The 21,938-nt window shown below is 36.8% G+C and overlaps 1 protein-coding gene across 1 annotated transcript in view; it reads right to left on the reverse strand.

Annotated features, from left to right (window-relative positions):
- Positions 1 to 21,938, reverse strand: part of RIT2 (Ras like without CAAX 2) — a 225,943-nt gene that overhangs the window by 168,275 nt on the left and 35,730 nt on the right. The window lies entirely within an intron of this gene.

A 21,938-nucleotide genomic window follows, 5' to 3' on the forward strand; every position in this document is an offset into this window, starting at 1 on the left:
TCATAGGTTGATGCTCAACCACTGAGCCATGCCAGCTGGGGAAAAATAAGGCTCTTGATATAATGGGAATATAAGCCAGATGTAGAATCTTCTTGATTTGTTCTTGTTAAACAGTTGGTATTAGTTATAGGTCTTTTTACTAAAGGTCTTGTAATTTTCTGGGATTTAGCCTTTTCATCTTTAAAAAGAAAACATCTCTGATGTCTGTATTAGTTATTAAGTATTATGAGTTATTACCTCTAGCTTTTCACAGTTGAATGTGTTTTAGTCACTTTTATTTTGTCTAATTCAAATTATTTAGAACATTTTATTATTTTTTTATTACTTTTTTGGTATATCCTCTAAATTCTCCACATTCTTCTTAAATATATACATTTATGATACATTTTCAATGTTTCTTTTGCACAGTTCCCTTGTGTAAAATTTCATTACTAGGAGATAAGGGCATTCTGAAGCAAAGAAATAAACTTGGAAAAATTATTGTATAATAGTTATCTTCCTTTGTGTGTGTGTGTGTGTGTGTGTGTGTGTGTGTGTGTGTGTGTATAAGAGAGAGAGAGAGAAAAAATGACTCTCTCCTTAACCAAATTTAACCAAAATTGAGTCAGGCTCCTCTAAACCTTCCTCTGAACAAGGTCTTGACTTTTAGCTTCTGTGTTCATCTCTGTTTCACCCAGTTTAGCAAGAATCTGCTGAGTCAGTTAAGAGTAAAGCCCCACACTAGATATCTCATCATCAGTGGTATTGTTCCCCAGTCTCCCATAAGTGTCCTCTATTTACCTGGCCTACCTTCATGAAGTACCCTACTAAGTCCAATTAACCAGAATTCCCCCTACTCCTGTTATTTCCTCTTAGTAGTTTTCCATCCACTGGCCCCCAGACTGCCTCTTGGCTTTAAATTCCCACATGTCCCTGCTGCATTTGGAATTGAGACCAGTTCTAAACTGAGTTCTCTTTCCCCCATTGCAATAGTTCCTACATAAATCTATTTTGAATGTTTTAATTATTGCCCAGCTTTGATTTTCCTTGACAATGCTAACAATGATCCATATATCTGCACCAATGTCACACTACTCCATCAACACATTTTTAAATTCTTGATAATCATGGAAGCTACCAAGGGTTAGAAAACATTATGTATAATTATGGGCTAAGTTAATTCCCATAAGCTTAAGAATGCATTTGGAAGGCTGAAGAAGTTTGGAACACACTTAAAGAAAATATATAAGCATTTTATGAACTGATAAATACATTTCACATTAGACTTCAGAATCACACCACTAATATCAGAAATAAATGAGTCAGTCAAAGATCTACCTGTTACACTTATTTATAACAACACCTCGCATACAGTTAGATGGTGACTTTGTGCTTTAATGGAAACCTGCTGCTTATTGTATAATTGAAAAAGCCCTTCAATTCTCAAATCTTCTGATCTACCACTGAGACAAAACCAAAGAAGAGAGAGCCAGCTGAGACTTGTTCCAGAACTTCAAAGATAATTTTAGAAAGATTGATTGTAAGAGTTTCTTTGTGTTTTTACATAGTGGATGCCTGATAGGACATCTCAGAACCATTTCTTTTTGCAGAGATAACATGTAAAAATCAAGTTTTTAAAAATTTCTCCTAAATATATATCAAGTTAAATGTTGAAGATAAGACTTCTGCTAATATGAGCAACATAACTGGAGACTAAATTTTATTCATGTTGTGATGAATGGCTTACACCCTTGAAAATTTTTAAATAAAGCATTTTTTAAAGTTTTGTTGAGCACCTCAAAAAGGTATTATAAGAGATCATACTTGTTTAAACTTCTTTAAGTTATAGCAATTAACATAGTGGAAATCTATGTATAATTTTATAGATTTAAAATTAATTCTCTGACTAAAAACATGTCTAAAATGATGGGCAAGATGACATAGAAAAATTTTAGGTCAACTCTGTGATCATCACAAAAAAATCTGCGGTAAGAAATAGTGATAGGAGTCTGTCATGTTCCATGCATGTAAATGCTTTTCTTTATGTCTGTTTTTCATTGTCTTTAGGCATACAGAAAAAGTGCAGAGAAAATACAAGTAGAAAAGGCATCCATAGATTAGAAGACAGTCATATATTTGATTCATGTACTATAATTTTAACAAAAGTAATTAGGGATGAAAATAAAGTATATTTGGTTGATTCAGCCTCTGTCTTTTTGATTTCTAAAAGTAGTACAGTTAGTGGATGACCCTTGTTAACAAACACGAATACTATTTACCCCTACAGAAATGAACATTTACTTAACATTAAATCTGCAGATAATATCAGGAAGAATCTGATGGATTTTTATATCAAAGGCCTTTTCCTTTATTAGTGGTCATACCCCATGTAAATGTAGTGCTTGCCCAGACCTTATAAAATATTCATTAAATGCATACAATAAATAATGGGCAATTGCATCTTCAATGTTCATACAAAAGTAGTGTTGAGAGATTACATACAATCATTTTTTAAGCAAACCCATTTTGATTGAATTCTTCTTTTCCATGCATATGCTTTTTTATTTAAATTTCCATTTCATTATTCAGATATTCTAATAATTTACGACTTCATTTTAAAGTTTAATTTAAACCAACTGCTTCTTGTTTTGCATAATTCAGTATTAAACCATCAAATTTACCTATATGAAAAATGTGACAATATTACACATCACCCTCCTTGGAATGTCAGTGGTATTTGCCCAGGAGCTGAGACTTTGGTTATGAAAAATGAAAATTATAGATACAAAGGAGTTGTTTTCTATACAATTTTTAAAATGTTTAAAAAAGCCAAATCTGTGCCTCCAAGAGTTGGATTCTCTCCACCCATTATTATTATTTTTTTGAACAGAAACATCATGTGTTGACATAGGTAGAGGCTGGTTTTAAAAAAGAGTTGAGACTTGACAGGGATAGGTCAGACAATGGCACTGCTTGTTTGGAGGAATGATGCTAGACCAGGGAGGAGGATAGAGAACACAATGCTCACAGCTCTCCATTAGCTGAGGGTTTCCTGTCCCTGGCATCTTCCCCTTCACTTCCCTTCCTCTTTTTCTCCCCATAAACCCTCCACTAACAGGAAGAAATGATGCTTTCTAGGACATTAAAAATTATATTCTTCATAATTTCAAGGGTGATTGATGGGACACAGAAAGAAATGATGGATATTAAAACTCAATATTACTAGTCATTACTTATTTGTTCTTTGCTGACAGTTTATTTTGTACTCAATGAAACAAAGAAGAAAAATAGACATTTTCACCAATAATTTCTCAAGTATTTTATCATTTAGGATAAAACCCATCTCCCTAGGTAAATAAAACACTGTTGGTGCTCAGCAAACATTTCCTACCATAGGTAAATATATATTTTCCTTTATCTTCCTTTTTAGTGTATAATAATTAATGGAGGCAATTACCGGCATTTCATTCATGTAAATGGCTGATGATAACCAGAAAGAGTCCCAAAGTGCTCAATTTTAGAATGTATTTAATTTGCCAGAGAAATTATTATAGACATGAAATTTTAGTCTGTATCAGAATTTATATTCTTATTATTTTCTGAGACAGCTACTCTAAAATATGATACATTAGTATACTGAATATTTTAAGCTGAACAAGTTTGAAAAATGGCAGGTTTCGGAAGGACTCTGAATTCTGCAGACTCACCTAAGGCAGGTCAGAAGACCCTCATGTGAGCGAGGAAATGAGCACCTTGTGTTCAAAGAGGGAAGCTGAGAGGGATCTGAACAATCAGGCCTTACTGAGCATCCTAGCTACTAGTTTACAACCCTTTTATGCTTTTGTCATATCACATTTTCTATGATGTTCCACACTTCATTAAACCCACTATAAAAATACTTAGACTTAACAACATCTTAAGGTCTTCATTTCCTTGTGAAGGTTCAAGTGTCATGCAAAACTTACATTAAATAAATGTGTATGCTTTCTCTTATTAATCTAGCCTTTGTCAGTCCAGCTTACAGAGCCTCAGACTGAAAAGCTAAGACAGGTAGAGGAAGAGATTTTTCCTCTACTGCTCTGGTCAGCTGACTCCCTAACCAAAAGGCCAGTGAAGAACATGAACAGTATTCTGCTCCATTAAATTTCCTCTACCCTGATTAGTATTTCCCATTTAGGGCCTGTGCCTTGAATGATTCTGGATTCCTAGATGCTTTAAAATCATTCAACTACTACATGCTATGGTGAATTGGGGGGGGGGGGGTGTTTGAATCTAGAATATACAGCCTGCTTAATTGGTTAGGATTGTGTTATATCATTTATTCTTCTAATACAGACTACTAATATAGTAGTCCAAGTCTCTGGAATGAGTGTAAAGTGAATTATAAAGAGATAACTGGAAAACCATCATTGACATACACAATGACAGTAAATCCTGGCATGTGAAATCATAAAGACAGTCTGTACTTTCCATTCATAAACAATGGCACAATAGGAATGGCCTGGAATTTGTCCAGGGTTTGATAGAAAGATCATTTAGAAAGAGCTGAGTTATCATAGCAGCTGATGCTAGCTCATTAAATTAATTCAGAAAAATCACAATAAGACTTCTAGTTCAATTTCCTTAACTTTGAACCACAACGGCTGTACTAGATACACTTATTTATTCTTTTGTATTTTACTTAACAAGCAGTTGCACTGCAGTTAAATTTTGGGATAAAGTTGAAATAGGTAAATTCTAACTTCAAGGAACTCACAGTTGAGTGATGAACACTAAATGTTATGATAGTTAATCATGGGTTCCTTTTAGGCAAAGAAAAGATAGCCATATCTTTGGAGGTGAGTAATTATTTTCCTGAGAATGCAGTCCTGATTCTTGAATAGGAAAAGTATGTTAATAATGCCCATGGGGTAGGAGCCAGTGGAGACTTCTAGACAAAAACAAAACAAAACAAACAAACAAACAAAAAAACAGCATGCTCCTAGGTTGCACAGGCTCAGGCAACACACTACATTTAGAAATTTCTACTAATCCAGTAGAGGTGGACAGCAGGGTGCGGAAGGGGCAAATGATGGATGGAGAGAAAGGCCAAGATCATGTTATCAATGGCCCATTATGCCATTCTAAACATTTAAAATGTTCTCATGGGTAATCATGAGAGGATTTTTTAGAGGGAAGTGATATATTTAGAATTTCACTTTTAAGAACAAAATCCACTTGCAGAAATGAAGCAAAAATGTGAAGTGGCATTACTGCACGCAAAGGTAGGAAACTGCTATGGAAGGCTAGGCAAGAAGCAACAAAGGCTTCTCACATAAGACTCTAGCAACAGGAGTTTGAATGGACAAATAGAATTGCTGAATATTATAGAAAGAGAATTAGTATGAATGATAGACCGATTAAACATACCTGGAAGAGTTATTTTTCTGGGTGGATGGGGTAGTGCCCTTTGCTGAGAAACAGTAATGGGAATAGGTTAGGAAATATAATCTATTTCCATATAGGATTAGTCCAATTTAAAGTTCCTGTGGGCATCCATTAAAAAATTGGACATATGGATCTAGAAGTCAGGAGAATCCCTCAACTGTCTTTTAAACTAATATTATAACACATTTTACCAAAAAAAATTAGTTAATTAAGAAAAACACTTTAGTGTTAACTGAGTGCTAAGCATTAGTGTAAATCTGAATAACTGAGAAAATGAATATCATTTAAGTATTTGCTGTATAGATTTTTCTTGCTTTGAAGTAGCTCATTAACTCAGAAGGAACATAAGCTTTGTTGTCTAATAATTAAACCACAAAATAGTAAATCAGAAATCCTAAAAGAAATGATTGATTTCTATAACATATTATAATTTGTATTTTTTCAAGCTAGAGTTTCCTTTAGCTTCCTCTGTTTTCCACTCCCTATCTTTTTGTGTGGTATTTTAGATTATCCCAAGACTGCTCACATCCTGTATGACACAGAGACAGAAAGAGTTCCCAGGACTCTACCAAAGTTTTAAAAAGCCAAGTATTGCCAAACAATAGCCTCCTAGACAAGGACACTCTTCTCTCATTAAATTTATCTTCAGCTTTTTCTCCTATTACTGCCATTGCCATTTTGTGCAACCATGGCTAATAAATAACAATCAAGTCCTTTTTCCTTCCTATAATGTCAACCTTTACTGCATTAACTTTTATTACATATGTAACATAAAAAAGTTAAATAGTACCATTGATATATGTGAAAAATATGTGAACCTAAATCATTAAAAAATATGGGAGCTCTAAGAATTTAATCAAGATTATATAAAAGAATAAAGAAGCATGTATGGGAATGATTTATTACTTGAACTTATTTGTTTCTATTATAATATCCATCATGATTCATATGTTGTGAAAATCTAATTTGAAAACAGATGATACTATTTCCTAACTCTAACTTCCTGAATCTTTCATGGAATTTATCCTAAAATCACCCACATAATACTCTAATTTCCATTGCTTATATAATTAATTCCAATGTCATATATTTTTTAAAAATATATTTTATTGATTTTTTACAGAGAGGAAGAGAGAGAGAGAGCTAGAAACGTCCATGAGACCGAAACATCGACCAGCTGCCTCTTGCACACCTTCTATCGGTGGTGTGCCTGCAACCAATGCACATGCCCTTGACTGGAATCGAACCTGGGACCTTTCAGTCCGCAGACCGACACTCTACCACTGAGCCAAACCGGCTTCGGCCCAATTTCATATATTTTGATGCTCAAAAATTCTTCCTACTCTGTTAGAATGAATTTGGAGTTCATAAAACTGTGAACCCCAGTGGTGATCTCATTTCAGCCTACCCCTTTCCACAACTTTGAGGCCTCAGCCCTGTCTCTTACCAGCTTGTTTCCTTCTCTGCCTACACTGAAATACATTTAGCTCAGTTTTTCTTCTCTGAGATTTTCCCTAATGCTTCCAATCTTTAGTCATTCTAATTCCCTTCAGAACTTATTCTCTGTCTCCCTTCTCAGTTTCTTCACAGACATACACATATCTGTGTATGCCTAGTAGCCTGTGGAGAAGAGGGTGGGGAAAGTGGCCAGAGTGAGCAGAAGTTAACAGTTATATCTTGCCTACCAGTCCCAGGCACAGCACATGTTTTCTCAAGTCTCAGTACTACTTTTAGATAGATATTATTATTGTGGATGATTAAATAAGAGATAGAGAGGTTTTAATACCTTGTCAAAAACCCGTACCCCCATAGTTTTCTATGGGGAGCTGGACTTGAATCCCTTACTGCTTGATTTGTCCTCCTTCTCTGACCCATGGCCACAGGAGAGTGGGAGGGGCTTCAACCTCAGGGTGATAGGGTTTTCCTTGAAGTGCTGCTCCTCACTAGCTGTGTGGACTCTTTATTAAACATATTCTAATTTCTCTGCTCAGGATTTCATAAAACTATTACAGGTGGGGTCCTTAGGGTTAGAGCAAGAACCCTAAGCCATGGTACACAAATTATTCTCACTTTATAAATAAGAAAATGGAAGCACAGGGAGTTTAGGAAACTTGCCCGAAGTCTTAAGAGGGAACTGGACTCCACTTCCAGGCTGACTAAATCTGCTCTTTGAATCAATATGCTGATCACTATGCCTTTCTGAGAACCTACCAGAACTTCTTAAGCAGTGAAGTTTCCTTATTTATAAAATAAATATAGGGTTAATTTGAGGATTAAACAGGATTATAAGTAAACACGAAGCATAATGACTTGCACATAGCAGTAACTAGATAAGTAATGTTTGTTGTTATCTTCATTAATTGACTGTGCTGTCTGGAGGGCTGGGGACAGGGATTAGATAATTTTATCTCGCTGGAAAGTGGGTCTGTGCATATAATTACTGCTTCATAAATACTTTTTATTTCATTATTTTATATGTGGTTGTTTTAAAAGATGGTGAGGAGAGAAAAAAAGACAAGGTGTTGTCAAATACTGTTAACAAACAAGAGGCCTGATGCACATAATTCATGCAAGGACTTAGCCATCACAGTTTCTGTGGCTTGCCCCAGACCTCACAGCCCAAGCTTTGTCCGGAAGGTCATCCAGAAGGACGTCCAGAAGGTTGCCCAGCTGTCCAGTCTAATTAGTATATTATGCTTGTATTATTATAAATACCTAAGTCTAGAATTAAATTATATTAAATGTTAACCACAGAAACTAAGGAAGTCTTGTTTTATGCTACCAGATAAAATTGGAGATCCTTGTGGGAGAAATTTCCCCTTGGATCTTCTATCCATTTCATAGCAGAAACCATCAATATAATATACTCAGATCCTGAGTACTTGCTTTACTGGTATTTGCCTATAACACAGCAATCTAAATGTATTATGAAGTCTTTTGGATCATCTTCTATCACTCCTCCCTTTAGGACACTAATATCCAAATATGCCCACAACAGAGCACCTGGCATACATTGGGTTTGTGATTTGCAATTCTATACCAGGAAAGAAGAAGCTGTGGAGTTAGTCCTTTGTTGAAAGTTAGTTTTACTTTGTTCCCATTGTCTATCTCCCTCTAAATATGTGTGGCTGCAAAGATTGGAATATGCAGCTGGGTCAGTATGCCCCTTTCTTAATATTTGAAAGACCTAAAGGGGGACTGGATGATGACATCACCTATTAGAGGACACAAACAATTCCGGGATGAGATCCAAAGGTGTTCCTTTGAGGCAATTTATAAATGTGTTACAAATAAGATTAACAAGAGTGCTCTATCTCAGGAAGAGGACTAATGTCTAACTCCTGGAAGCTAATTTGATGATGTCAAGTAACATGTTTTAAAAAAGGATATAATAAAGAAAAGTCATCTATATGGAATCAAGAACATTAATTGAAAAGTAATTACATGCCAGGTTTAATTCAGCAATGATGAAGAATATATAGGTTATATCTGGAAAATTTGTATTTTAGTAATCAGAAAGTCAGACTCAGAATAATCTTCTTACAATTTTCCACAGCCTTCTTTAATTCCTTGTCCTTGGTTCCATGTTCTAAAGCTTGCCTGCTTTCCTATTCGGTTTGCTGGTATCTTGATAATTGAAGGGTTTCTTGGAATAGCAGAAAGGAAGTTTCTGGTCTTTTGAAAAAGAATAACTCTCATTGTAATTGGCCCTTCTGCTTCTTAAATTATTCTTTCTTCAGAGACAATTTGACTAGGTAAATTAATTTCAGGATTTATTATTCCCATGGTACACTGTAAAGTTTGTGTCTGAATCTGAAAAGCAAAGATCTTGAACCTGTCAAGATAGCCCCATGGTGATATTTATAGATTCCAGCCAATGCTCGCCCCTCCATACTTGTGAAATCAGCCAGGGTCTGATATATTGTTATTTTGAAAAGTTCTTCAGCTAATTCTGATGGTGCATTTGCTATGCCTTCTGAAATACAATAAAGCCATGTTTAAGAGAGAAGGACAGCCTAATCAATTAAGGATAGCTTCTCAATCACTTATATTAGTAACTTCAAAAAAAGAGATAGACATATTCTTCCTACAAAAAAAAAAAAAAAAAAAAGGCTGTGCAGCCAGCATCATTTCTTATGTCCTCTCCACTGAGCCACATCCAGGCCCATGTCCCCTGGGAGAGCTTGATGGATGCCCCATGAGGAAAACAATGGACTAGGACACACAGATGGAAATTATAGTGATGGGTGCTTGACAACTCTGCATCAGAGGCTGGACCAAAAGGATAGTAAGGAGATTAGTTTTTCCACTTTAAGTGAATCTCCCTCTAAGGCAGAAGAGGGTGCCCATGATGTTGTTTGGGTCCTCCAGAAAGTAATAAAATGATTACATCTATTAGAATCATCCTTATCCACAACTGGTAAGATGCATGCTACATTATTTTTGCAGCTCCTTTAGTACAAGTGATGTAATGTAGGATGAAGCACAAAGTGAAATCCAGTTCTCATATTGAATAAGTGACATCATCTAGTACCAGGGGCAGCAGGGGCAGCTCTACAGAGCAAGGTAAGAGGTCATTTTCCTATGTTGTTGGCCTAAAAATTAGGATTCAGTCAAAATGAATTCTGTACTTATAGCCCTCAGCTCATCTCTGAATTTTGTTGCTTTCCTTCGTGTGTATGGGTAACCTAGAGAGTGGAGGTAAATGTTTATGCAGTGACAGAGTCTAAGCCTGTCTGCAGAAGAGAGACTTAAATGAGGACATGTAAACAACAGGGTTATATCTATTCACAGTGGACACTCAAAAACTCACTGTTATTATTACACATGGAGAAGCCTAAACCTATCAGGAGCTACTTGCACAGTGATATATTTAATGGTACAAATAAGGGTTTATACTTTATAATTTAGTGGTAAGAACAAAAGGCACTAAAAAATGACTCAAGCTCTCTGTAAAGATCAGCAGTCACAGTGAAACCCATCAATATCACAGCACACTGACTCTGAACTCCAACAAAAGCAATATCCCTCCCAAGACTGTAGAGACACTGTCATCAAAGTTAATAAACATTTATGACAAAAGATTATTGGGAAGCTTCCCAGAGCTGTGCCCTCCCAGGGTAATATGTACTTACAGGAACTGTGCTTTAAAGCTATCTCCATCACCCATCATCCTTTAGGTTGAGAAATGACCAATAGGGGACAGTGTAAGTGGTGACACTTATGAAACAAGAAGTCACACTTGACAGACATTTTATTACTCTTGGAACATATTGAAGAAATAAATCATGAGGGTAGTAAAGAACTTAGATTTTTGAAACCCCAGTCTTGGGAACCCAAATTCAATGAAGACTAGGAAGATGGATTCTAGGCACAGAGCACATTGGGATTGCTGTGGGCATCAGTAAGGACTTCAGCAATCATGGGTCCCCTAGGCGTTGCTAGGAGGAATGACGGGGACAATAGATTTTGACTGTTACAATCTTTGAGCCACCTTTTCCAAACAAAGGTATCTCCTTGTTTCATTTATTTTACCTTCTGATATCTGAAATGTCCAAAATAAACTTTTATTTAATTATAGTCATGAAGTGTTGCTTTCCAATTGTCTGAGTGTTGAAAGAAAAAATTCTTACTTGTGTTTTTATGATGGAGGTTGTATAAATACAGGCTGCCAGTAGAAATTTTCTGGATGTGATATATTGTTATCTATTTATTAAGGCAGGTAGGATTGCTAACAAACTGAAATGCTTATTCATATTTATTGTATCTAGATTTTTTTGCCTCCTCTGGTTCCCCAATATATTGTTCGAACCATCAGACCTTTTTTTCTGCCCACTTTTATAACACGATCTTACTTATTGTTTGAGTTAAATCACAGTAGGCTCTAGCCTTCTGATTTCCCAATGTGAAGCACTATATATAAAATGAGTTACTGCAAATAAGACAAGGCCAGTGCCATAAACCTGTCAAACTCATCTCCAGGATTTTCCTTCCAAATAGCACCACACACTTTCTTGATATTACTTCACATTGAAAGAGGACAAGCCTCTATTAAAGTGAGGCATGTATGAATCTATGTTTTAACACAGTCTCAACAATGTAAAGGAGTTGGGAGCATTTAGCATGAATCATTTTGAAATGGCTTTGGTGGGGATTCATCTTGTGTGTGCACTAAACTAGCATTCACTATTTAGTTCGTGTGAACAAACAGAAGGCATTTCAGTTTGGGTTTAAGATTTGGTGATAGCAATCCTCCGTTTTCCATAACCCACCAAGAATATCAAACAACCAGGGAGCAGCAGATGTTGATATTTTCTCTAGCAATGGAACCCACCCAAAGGATTGACACTTCCTTTTTGTGTACCATCTAAAGGAGAGCCAGATGCAGCAAATGGCTTCAGCCAAGAAATTAGAATTAAATCAGAAGCCAAATATCCTTAGGAGGATTTGGCTGTGTTCTTCCTGGGGAACACAAGATACAATATTGGACTTTCTGGATTGGTTTGAGAAGAGGACCCATACAATGAACAAACAAAGCTAACTGGAAGCACAGCAGGATGCTTTTATTTTTAGTATGGCATTGAGAGTTTATTATAACTAAATCAAAGTGTCAATTATGATGAGAGAACAAATGAAGTGGGTAGTGATTTAGGAGTCAAGTACTTTGCTGACATGCTAGAGGGTTTAGAATCACAAACCTGGTTGTAACTGTGTTGATAGTAATGCTGAAAAATTATTATCTCTATATATTTTAGATAACAATTACTTGAATGCTTGTGGCAAGAAATTTACCTTTGCATGTACAGAAGGAAGAGTCAGAGAAGTAGCCAACACAAGAGGCCCAGCTGTGGATTATCAGGCTCAGAAATTAAGCTTCCACATTACCTGGCTACTCACAGAGTGGCCCAGCTTTGAATTCTTCCTGTTAGAAATGCAGACACTAAGGCTCCACCCCAGACTGACTGGGTTGGAGTTGCATTTTAACAAGATTTCCGAGTGATTTGTATGCACATGAAGTTTGAGAGGCACTGCTCAATAACACTAAAAAAGATTTGATGCATCCGTGTTTGTGTGTATGAGTGTACAGAACACATACCCAAGAATCATACTGCCCTTGAAAATCACAGTTTATAAAAAATTCTGTTCCATGTTCAACACATTACAGCCTATGACTAACACTGCTTCCTGTCTGTGCTCCTCAGAAACCACTTGCCGCCCACTTTCAACATGGTAGCTCATCCCTCCTAACCTCCCTCCAAGTGAAAGATTCCACAGAGACCACAGGCTGGAGGAATGTGTGGGAATAAAGATTTTCTCCAACGAGGGATGCCATGATACTTTTATTGAGATAATAAGAGGAATTGTAGCCCTAATCAGTTTGGCTCAGTGGATAGACCTTCAACCTGCAGACTGAAGGGTCCCAGATTTGATTCTGGTCTAGGGCATGTACCTTGTTTGTGCACACATCCCCAGTAATAGGAGGCAGCTAATCAATGTTTCTCTCTCATGGATGTTTCTAACTCTCTATTCCTCTCCTGAAAAAAATCAATAAAATATATTTTAAAAATAAGAGAAATTGTAGATTTACTGAGCACATACCATGTGTAAACTCCCTTGCAAGGGTTTCATATTCATCATCTCATTTATTCTCCTAAAGACCCTATGGTGTAGGTATGCTTATTCCCCTCATTTATAGAAGTCCATAGCGAGTTTCAGAAATGTTGATTACCTAAGGTCACACAGGTAGCACATGGAAGTGTGAGGGTTATTCATATAACCATTAGGTGGTTCTTATTTGGGATAAAATCACCTAGTTACAGGGACTGTCACTAATTCAAGCTTGAGCAATATTAGGATTTAATAGTGATTATTATAGACAAGATATATATCATAAATTGTGCTAAGATAGGATCATTGGGTTAGAAATAGGACCTCAAACAGAAACAGGATAACCCACTGTCCTCTCAGCTTATCCAAATCTATTTAGTTTTTGCCCTTATATGATAGACACTTAACTGGATGACCAGCTATTCTTTTTTTTTTTTAATATATATTTTATTGATTTTGTACAGAGAGGGAGGGAGAGAGATAGAGAGTTAGAAACATCGATGAGAGAGAGTCATCGATCAGTTGCCTCTTGCACACCCCCTACTGGGGATATGCCCGCAACCAAGGTACATGCCCTTGACCGGAATCGAACCCGGGTCCCTTCAGTCCCCAAGCCGACGCTCTATCCACTGAGCTAAACCGGTCCCGGCATGACCAGCTATTCTAATCCCTTTTAAACATCTGTGAAAACTTATTGGGATCAAATAATTTTGACTATTTACTTTGTTCTTTGACCATGCTACTTTTCAGCTATACTATGATCTTCTTTAGGGGTGGACATCCCATACACCTTTGTCTTTTAACCCAGAGAGTAGATGGCATTGTGTCCTGCCTTTAGAATTTAACATGTTTACAGATCAATTGACTAACAGGCTCTGGGCAACCTTTGATACTGAGGGGTGCCCTGAAGTCGGTCCAGGGATTTAAATATTTATGCCAAGTGGTAGGTAAGCCACAGGAGTCCCACCTGAGAGGATAGAGAGCTATCTCAGAGAAGCTTCAGGAAGTTTGCATCAGAGACAGTTAGGACTAAGCCAAGGTCTTCATTCCTGTTGTTAACTGAACTTCATCCATGAAAACATAGAATGTTAAGACAGTAACTGGGAGGGAAACATCAGGAGGTACCTTTTAGAGCACCATAGCCTTAGAGAAGAGAATACTTTAGAGAATAACATCCAGCTCTCTTAATCTGAAACCAGGGTTTGCAGAGAGAGTGAATTGCCCAAGTTAGCATCACAAAACTCAGAGTAGACTCAAGTCTGATACCCTGATACACATCTGATATTATTCCCCCACCTGATGCTATATCCATAGTCCAACACTTTTACCATTTTATTGGGTGGAAGAACTTCTCAGCCAGGGAGGAGTCTTAATGCCACTAATCTCTTTTAATGAGGCACTTAATTCCAATCCTCATGATATAGTGATGCTAATGCCAGAATAATCAGCAAATTAAATTATGCCTGTAATTGAGTGCCCAAGTGATTGGCAATGGGATCAGCAAATGCTTTGAAAGAAATGGCCATCCCTCAGTATTATTCCAGAGGATAGTCAGGATAGCTTACACATACAGAGCCAGATCCAATAACTCAATTGTTGCCAAGGACACTAACTCCATGGAGGAAAGGATGAGTAAATGTGTGAGCTTTATAAATATGATCATATATTAATTGTACGAAATGCACCCAAGGTGGCTTTGTCCTACCTATAAAGCAAGCATCCCACACCGCTGCAACACGAGGAAAGCATAATTATTGCCACATGGCCTTAAATGAGTGTGGTAAAAAACAGACACCAAAGATTTTTTTTAAATAATTATAACAACTAAATATTTAATTATAGCATATTCTATGGCAAGTATTGCCCACACACTCATTTAAATCATTATAGCAATCACTGTGACCAAGATATTATAATCTTCACTTTATATAGGAAAAGAACTGAAGCTCAGAGATACCATAAGTACCAAACAATCACATAGCTGATAAATGATTGAGAAAGAATTTGATCTCAAGCTTACCAGATTCCAAAACTGGCACTTTCAACCATTCTATAAGGTTTACTTCCTGGCTCTCTCAGTCATGTTTTTAAAATTATTTTTTTATAATGATAATTTTGCAAGTGTAGTAATTAGATTTATATGAGAAAATATTCCACAAAATAGGCTACTGTCTCTTAATCTTTTGAAACTATCAAGCTGTTTTTGTTCCATATATAAATTTATTCACAAAAAAAATCAAGATATTTTTGTCCATGACAAAAAAATAATAAGCATAGGAGACCTGATTCTTTTATCATAGTCCTGTATCCTACAGGGAAGGTTATTTATATAAATAGCTGTTCAGATACTGGGAATATGGATGGATAAAAATTATTAGAGCATTGTATTTATGTTATTTATTATCACTAAAATTAATTTTGCTGCATGATGTATTGTGGAAACCTCCTCACTATTCCTTCAAGAAAGTTGAGAGTAAACATATTTATTGGCTTCAACATATAGAAGAATAAATACTATATAAATATTAATACAACATATAGAAGAATAAATACTAATAAATAAATAAATACCTCAAGATAGTTCTGTCCCAGTTTCAAATAAAAATATCACCTTCCCGCCGGGACCGGTTTGGCTCAGTTGATAGAGCATCAGCCTGCAGACTGAAAGGTCCTGGGTTAGATTCCGGGCAAGGGCATGTACCTTGGTTGCGGGCACATCCCCAGTAGGGGGTGTGCAAGAGGCAGCTGATCGATGATTCTCTCTCATCGATGTTTCTAACTCTCTATCCCTCTCTCTTCCTCTCTGTGAAAAATCAATAAAATATATATATTAAAAAATGCTTATTAAATATATATATATATATATATATATATATATATATATATCACCTTTCCTTCTCCTCCCTATGTTCTACATGACTGTGTATATCCTATGATATAATCTACAATCCTCAGTGGTTGAAGAGATTGTGTTGAGCCTTATATTGTAGTTTATAAGATGGGAATTGTGAATCCTAAAATTATATTGAAAATAATATTGAATTATAGCATTTAATATGCATTTTCAAAGTGTGTACATACCCCTAGAAACTTTCAAAAAGCTACCCACTGTTCCCATGAGGACCAGTAAATTAATGGGCCCCATAACACCAAGATAATTAGCTATCTTCTTCAATGGAATAGACTTTCTAGAACAGCACTGGAAAAAAGTTAATACATTTTTGAGAAATATTCATCTTCTTTGACATCCTGGAATGTCTACATGCTTAAATATGGGTTAGTGAGGCTGTATCCATTGGATGCATGAAAAGGAAAATCCAATTCTGACATGCCTCTTTGGGGATTCACATTGGCATATAAAGCTATGAGAAGACAAAGACATCCTAAGGCAAATATGATGTAGATAACTTGGAGACTGTATGGCAGCCAAGATAAATGGACTTTATTAAGAATAACTTAAAAACTTGTAGTTATTTGTTAAAGGGAAATACTTGAAACATGCTGACGCTAGGGGCATATTAAAGAGATAGCACTAGCAGTAAAAACAAAAGAAGGTTAAATCAGAGAAGGTCAGATTTAAGTCAAACTTATAAAGATTAGATTATGGCTGGAATCATCCCTTTAAATTTTTTTTCAGTAAGTAGTAGTAGCTTTGAGTAAAAAGGAAGATAATATATTTTATAAATTTTAGAATAGAATAATTATATTGTACAATCTCTCAGGGGAAGAGATTGGTTTTAAATAAGTCACCATATGAGTGTTTGGAACTTTTATTTCCAACCAGCCATCAAAAGCATAAGGTTTATTCCTTCAGCCTGTCAAAACCAATCCTAATGGACTTTCTTGGCAACTTTGGCGACCCTTGGGGTTGAATAAGTAGCCAACTTCTTTTGGTTTATAAGCAGGAACTGAAAAAACAAGACCCTACACTATAGAGAACATGAAAATTGTGTAAGAAATGATATAGGGATATCAGTAACTCTAAACCTCTGCACATTTGATAAAGTCATTTAATTTCTTTCCTTTTTAAAAATCAATTTAAACTTTGTTGGAGAAATTTTATGACCACTTGTTTAGAAATATGTCCAAGTCCTTAAGTTCAATTTCACTCCTAATTTTTTTCGTTGTTTTAGAGTGTACTATGTCTAAGGTAAAACAGTAAAATTTTCTAATGACAGCTTCAAAAATTACAGATAATGAGGAGTAAAACAGCTTTCATTGAAATAAAGAATTAAGGGCTTCTTTTGATTTGTTGCAGAATAAGTAGCCTGGCATGTTATCCTATCTAACAAAAGAGTAATATGAAAATTGACTGTCACCCTAACACACAAGATGGCCATCCCCATGTGGACAAAAGATAGCTGTCACAAAATGGCCAGCAGGGGAGGGCAGTTGTGGTCAATCAGGCCAGCAGGGGAGGGCAGTTGGGGGGGGTGGGTGACAGAGGAGGGCAGTTCAGGGTGACCAGGCTGCCAGGGGAGAAGAGTTATGGGCAATTGGGCCAGCATTTGAGGGCAGTTAGGGGTGACTGGTTGGCAGAGGAGAGCAGTTAGTAGGGACCAGGCCTGCAGAGGAGGGCAGTTGGGTAGAAGCATGACTGCAAGGGAGGGCAGTTGGTGGGAATCAGGCCAGTAGGAGTGAGCAGTTAGAAGCAATCATGCTGGCAGGGGAGAGCAGTTAAGGGGGACTGGCTGACAGAGGAGGGCAGTTAAGGGGGATCAGGTCTGCAGGGGAGGGCAGTTGGGGGGAACCAGGACTGCAGGGAAGGCAGTTGTAGGGAACCAGACCTGCAGGAAAGGGCAGTTTGTGGGAACCAGGCCAGCAGGGGTGAGCAGTTAGGGGCAACCAGGCTGGCAGGGGAGGGCAGTTAGGAGGGAACCGGCTGGCAGAGAAGAGCAGTTTGGGGCAACCAAGCATACTGGAGAAGGCAGTTGGGTAGAACCAGGCCTGTAGTGGAGGGGAGTAGGGGTAACCAGGCTGGCAGGGGAGGGCATGTAGGGCAATCAGGTCATCAGGGGAACAGTTAGGTGTTGATCAGGCTGGTAGGGGAGTGGTTAGCAGGTTATCAGGCTGGCAGGCAGAAGCAGTTAGGGACAATCAGGCAGGCAGGCATGCGAGTAGTTGGGAGCCAGCAGTTTTGGTTTGTGATAGAGATGTCTGACTGGGATCAGGCCTAAACGGGCAGTAGGACATCCCTCAAGGGGTCCCAAATTGGGGAGGGTGCTGGCTGGGGTGAGGGACACCTCTGTGCACAAATTTCCGTGCACCAGGCCTCTAGTGCTAAAACTAAAAAGTGAGTCATGAGTCATGATGATGGAAATGTCTATTAATCCACAAAAGCTGAGCGTTTCTATTGGTGGAAATCATAGGGTGGAATGAGGTCTTATCCAGGTACCAAGTCCTCAAAATAAAATTCCAATGTTTTATAATGGAAAGTATTTTAGTAAGACTTCAACTACTTATTTACAGATGAAAAAAAATATCATGTCCCGAGAAGAGAAGAGAGTTGTTTAGGGACACACAAGCTAAGCGTTGGTAGTGCTGGTAGCAGACACAGGATTTCACAACTTCCCTAACATTCGATCAATAGAATTTTCTGTTAGATTAATGGATGGATGTCCCAAAAGATAGTCCCAAATTTCAGAAATGAGTGATATTAAATCTTAAATTTAGTAGAAGGGAGTAGATTAAAGCAGAGGTAATGCCGGCAGCTTCCCAACTCCAGAAATCTCAACTCAACATTAGGTCATATAGAAGAATACATAATAAAATAATAAAAACATTTGCTAAGCTTTGGTTTCAAGTTAGAGCAATGCATGGCCTTTTCAGAAGAGAGTTAAGTGCATTTATTATTGGTGAATAGCTTATTCCCCTGACTGCAGTAGCTGGAAGTAATGTACATTTTAGAGGTGACAAATCTCTTTTTACATCCTATTACTAAGCAATGCACATTTCACTCAGGAAAACATGGGAATTAAATAAAGAGATGCAATTTCAGACAGAACACAGTACTTAGGATCAGTAGATGCCGGGCAGTTCTGCATAAAACATTTAAAGAACACTAGAGCAGTGTGATTTCTGGAGACATTTTTCTTCTGGTATCATGTGATGTATTTTAATGCAGAAATGCTTTTTACAATAAAGTCCTGAAAGAACAATGGTTCCAATAAGGACCTTTTAAAAATAATAAGAATCAAAGCATCCAATTCTAATGCTCACTGAGGTAATCGGCCACATGTGACTGTAACTAAAACTTAACCAACATTTTTTTCTATTCTATAATCTTCACAATAAAAATTCAAATAGAATTATTTTATTGTGAGTTAAGAGGTTCTTCTGAGTTTCTTCATCTTGGGCTCTGTCCTGCCCCACTCCCACCTTTGCTGAGCATGTAAACATCTATCACTTTAATTGGATATCTTTCTGCTTTTGCTTTATTTCTCTATTCCTTCTTTTATTTAATTTGAATCAGTATAACTTTCTGGACTGCAGAAAAAAATATCTTCCATCATGTATATGTACACAGGTACTTTAGCAGCAATTAAAGTGGTTTATCTTCTTTAGTCACTTTAAGTGAATTATATCCTATCCCTGCCCACCTACTGCACCTTTTGATAAAAATGTGAAAGATGTGTGACAGGTACACTTTCATGCTATTAAGAATAGTATGATAAGTAACAGAAGAGGGGAAAATAGAACTAGGTAACTTCAACTTATGAAAATGGTGGAAAGTTTTATAGAGACTATAGCATTTGAGTGAGGAAATAAACAATAGATAAAATTCAGGAAGGCAGAAATGGCAGGTAAATAATCTTTGAAATATGTAGATTATGGCTAATCCAAAGTATGGAGTTGAAATAGAAAAAAATATGAGGAGGGGATGTTTAGAGAGTAGCATCTATGTTTAGACAATAAAACATGTTCAAATCAATAGAGCGCTTTAATTATAAGACAATGGATTTTAATTTATACTCATACTTCTCAAATTTAAGACCTTGGGGGTCTCCAATAAAATATGTCAATTGTGTCATGCATAGGGGTTCCAACTGAATTAAAAACTGAGGGTAGCTATCTAAGTGAGCACTTGGTGTATCATTGTAATGAAAAGGTAAGCACATGAACTGAAAACAGGTGGCAAGTCTAGGTTATAAAGTGGCTGTTGTGAATGATCCAGAATATGCTTATATTGACTTATGAGTTCCTATTTAAATACATTCAAAATCACAGATGAAAAATTCATACTCTGATAGCAAGGATCTATAAACTCCAGTTTAAGAGGCACTGTCTCCTAGACATGTAGCACTGTTGGAGTTTAAAAGAACAATAAAATTGACACTTTAGAAGAAATATTTTACTTAATTTAACCGTAAGAGACACTAGGGAACTTTGGAAATATCTTGTTCCTTAAATAATTCTATTAACTAACACTTAGCTAAGCCCCTAGATTCCACCTAAATGTGAGGCACCAAAGAAACAAAGATGAATTCATGGTTCTGACATAGAGAAGCTCATGATCTAGTAGAGAGGAAAAAGTCTTCTTGATGTGTAAAAATGATAAATATGGCAATGCAATGGTAGAGAGATTGATAAAGGTGTGCAATTTAACCCAGCTTGGAGGCCAGAGAGGACTCAGAGATTAGGCCAATGTTAAACATTAAATTGGAACTGTGTTTAAGTTTTAGCATGTGTGTTATAAGGGTAGGGGTGTGGCTTTTAAAGAGAAAAAAATAGCATGAATAAATGTTCCTTTGATGTTTCTAACATGAAAAGTTTGAAACAAGGATGTTAGAGAATGAAATCGTGAAGGTAGGCAGCAGCTAAATTCTATTGTTGTAGTAATTTGGTGTTAAGGAACCAGGTTTATCTTTAAGTCTTAGAGACCTCTTGGAGCATAAGAACCAAATAATGATATATTGACTTAATATTTTAGTAAGATAACTCTGAGGAGGAGAAGAATAGAGAGGGCAAATAGAAAACTATTATAATATTACTCAAGTGATGATGTGTCCCTGGGCTGGAACACTGGTGATAGCATTAGATAACAGAAGGATAAAAACTATAAGCAAGGTGCTAACTCCATGTGGGTCATGATTGAAAGGCAGAAATCAAGGATAAAGTGATTTTCCAGCTTAGGGAGAGCTATCAATTGAGAATGAGAAGAGAAAGCAGAGAAGAGAAAATGATGAGATTGATTTTTGACATGTTGAGAATATAGGGCTTGTGGAATATTCAGTTAAAGACTCTCTGAGCAGATGGATACACCGATCTGAAACTTGGGAAAATGCTATGGACTAATAATACAGTTTCATAATTCAATAACTTAATAGTTGAACATTTTGATGACTATGTTTAAGATAGGTACAAAGGTACAACTTATTAAGCAATTATAGGAGGCTGGGTTCTTTCCAAAGTCCTTTAAATAAATTATATAAGACTCACAACAAATCTATCGAGCAGGATACTCATCAAATTCTCATTTTGCAGATGAGTACATTGAGGACTGATCAAGAGGTGAATCAGCCCAAGGTCACACAGTTAGCTATGATTGGAACTCAGACTAAAGCTCAGGACATCTGACTCTGTAACCAGGAATTTACCTGTAACTACTAGACTATATAGCTTCTCTGGGGAAATGTGTAGTGAAAGGAGCTGTGGACCATGGCTGAACTCCAGGGAACACCGGTATTGCGTGCCTCATATTTATTATCTTATTAAAAGTTGAGCCTATGAGTCAGACAGGATCAGAGACATTCACGAAGAACCAGCCTGCAGAGTAACATGGTGGTCATAAGACTGAAGAAGAAAACAGTAATCAATCCTATATAATAAAAGGCTAATATGCAAATTGACCAAATGGCAGAATGACCAGTCGCTATGACGCACACTGACCACCAGAGCACAGATGCTCAACGCAGGAGCTGGCC

This window comes from Pipistrellus kuhlii, unplaced genomic scaffold (genome assembly GCF_014108245.1).
Source record: "Pipistrellus kuhlii isolate mPipKuh1 unplaced genomic scaffold, mPipKuh1.p scaffold_m20_p_6, whole genome shotgun sequence".
Taxonomy (NCBI): Eukaryota; Metazoa; Chordata; class Mammalia; order Chiroptera; family Vespertilionidae; genus Pipistrellus; species Pipistrellus kuhlii.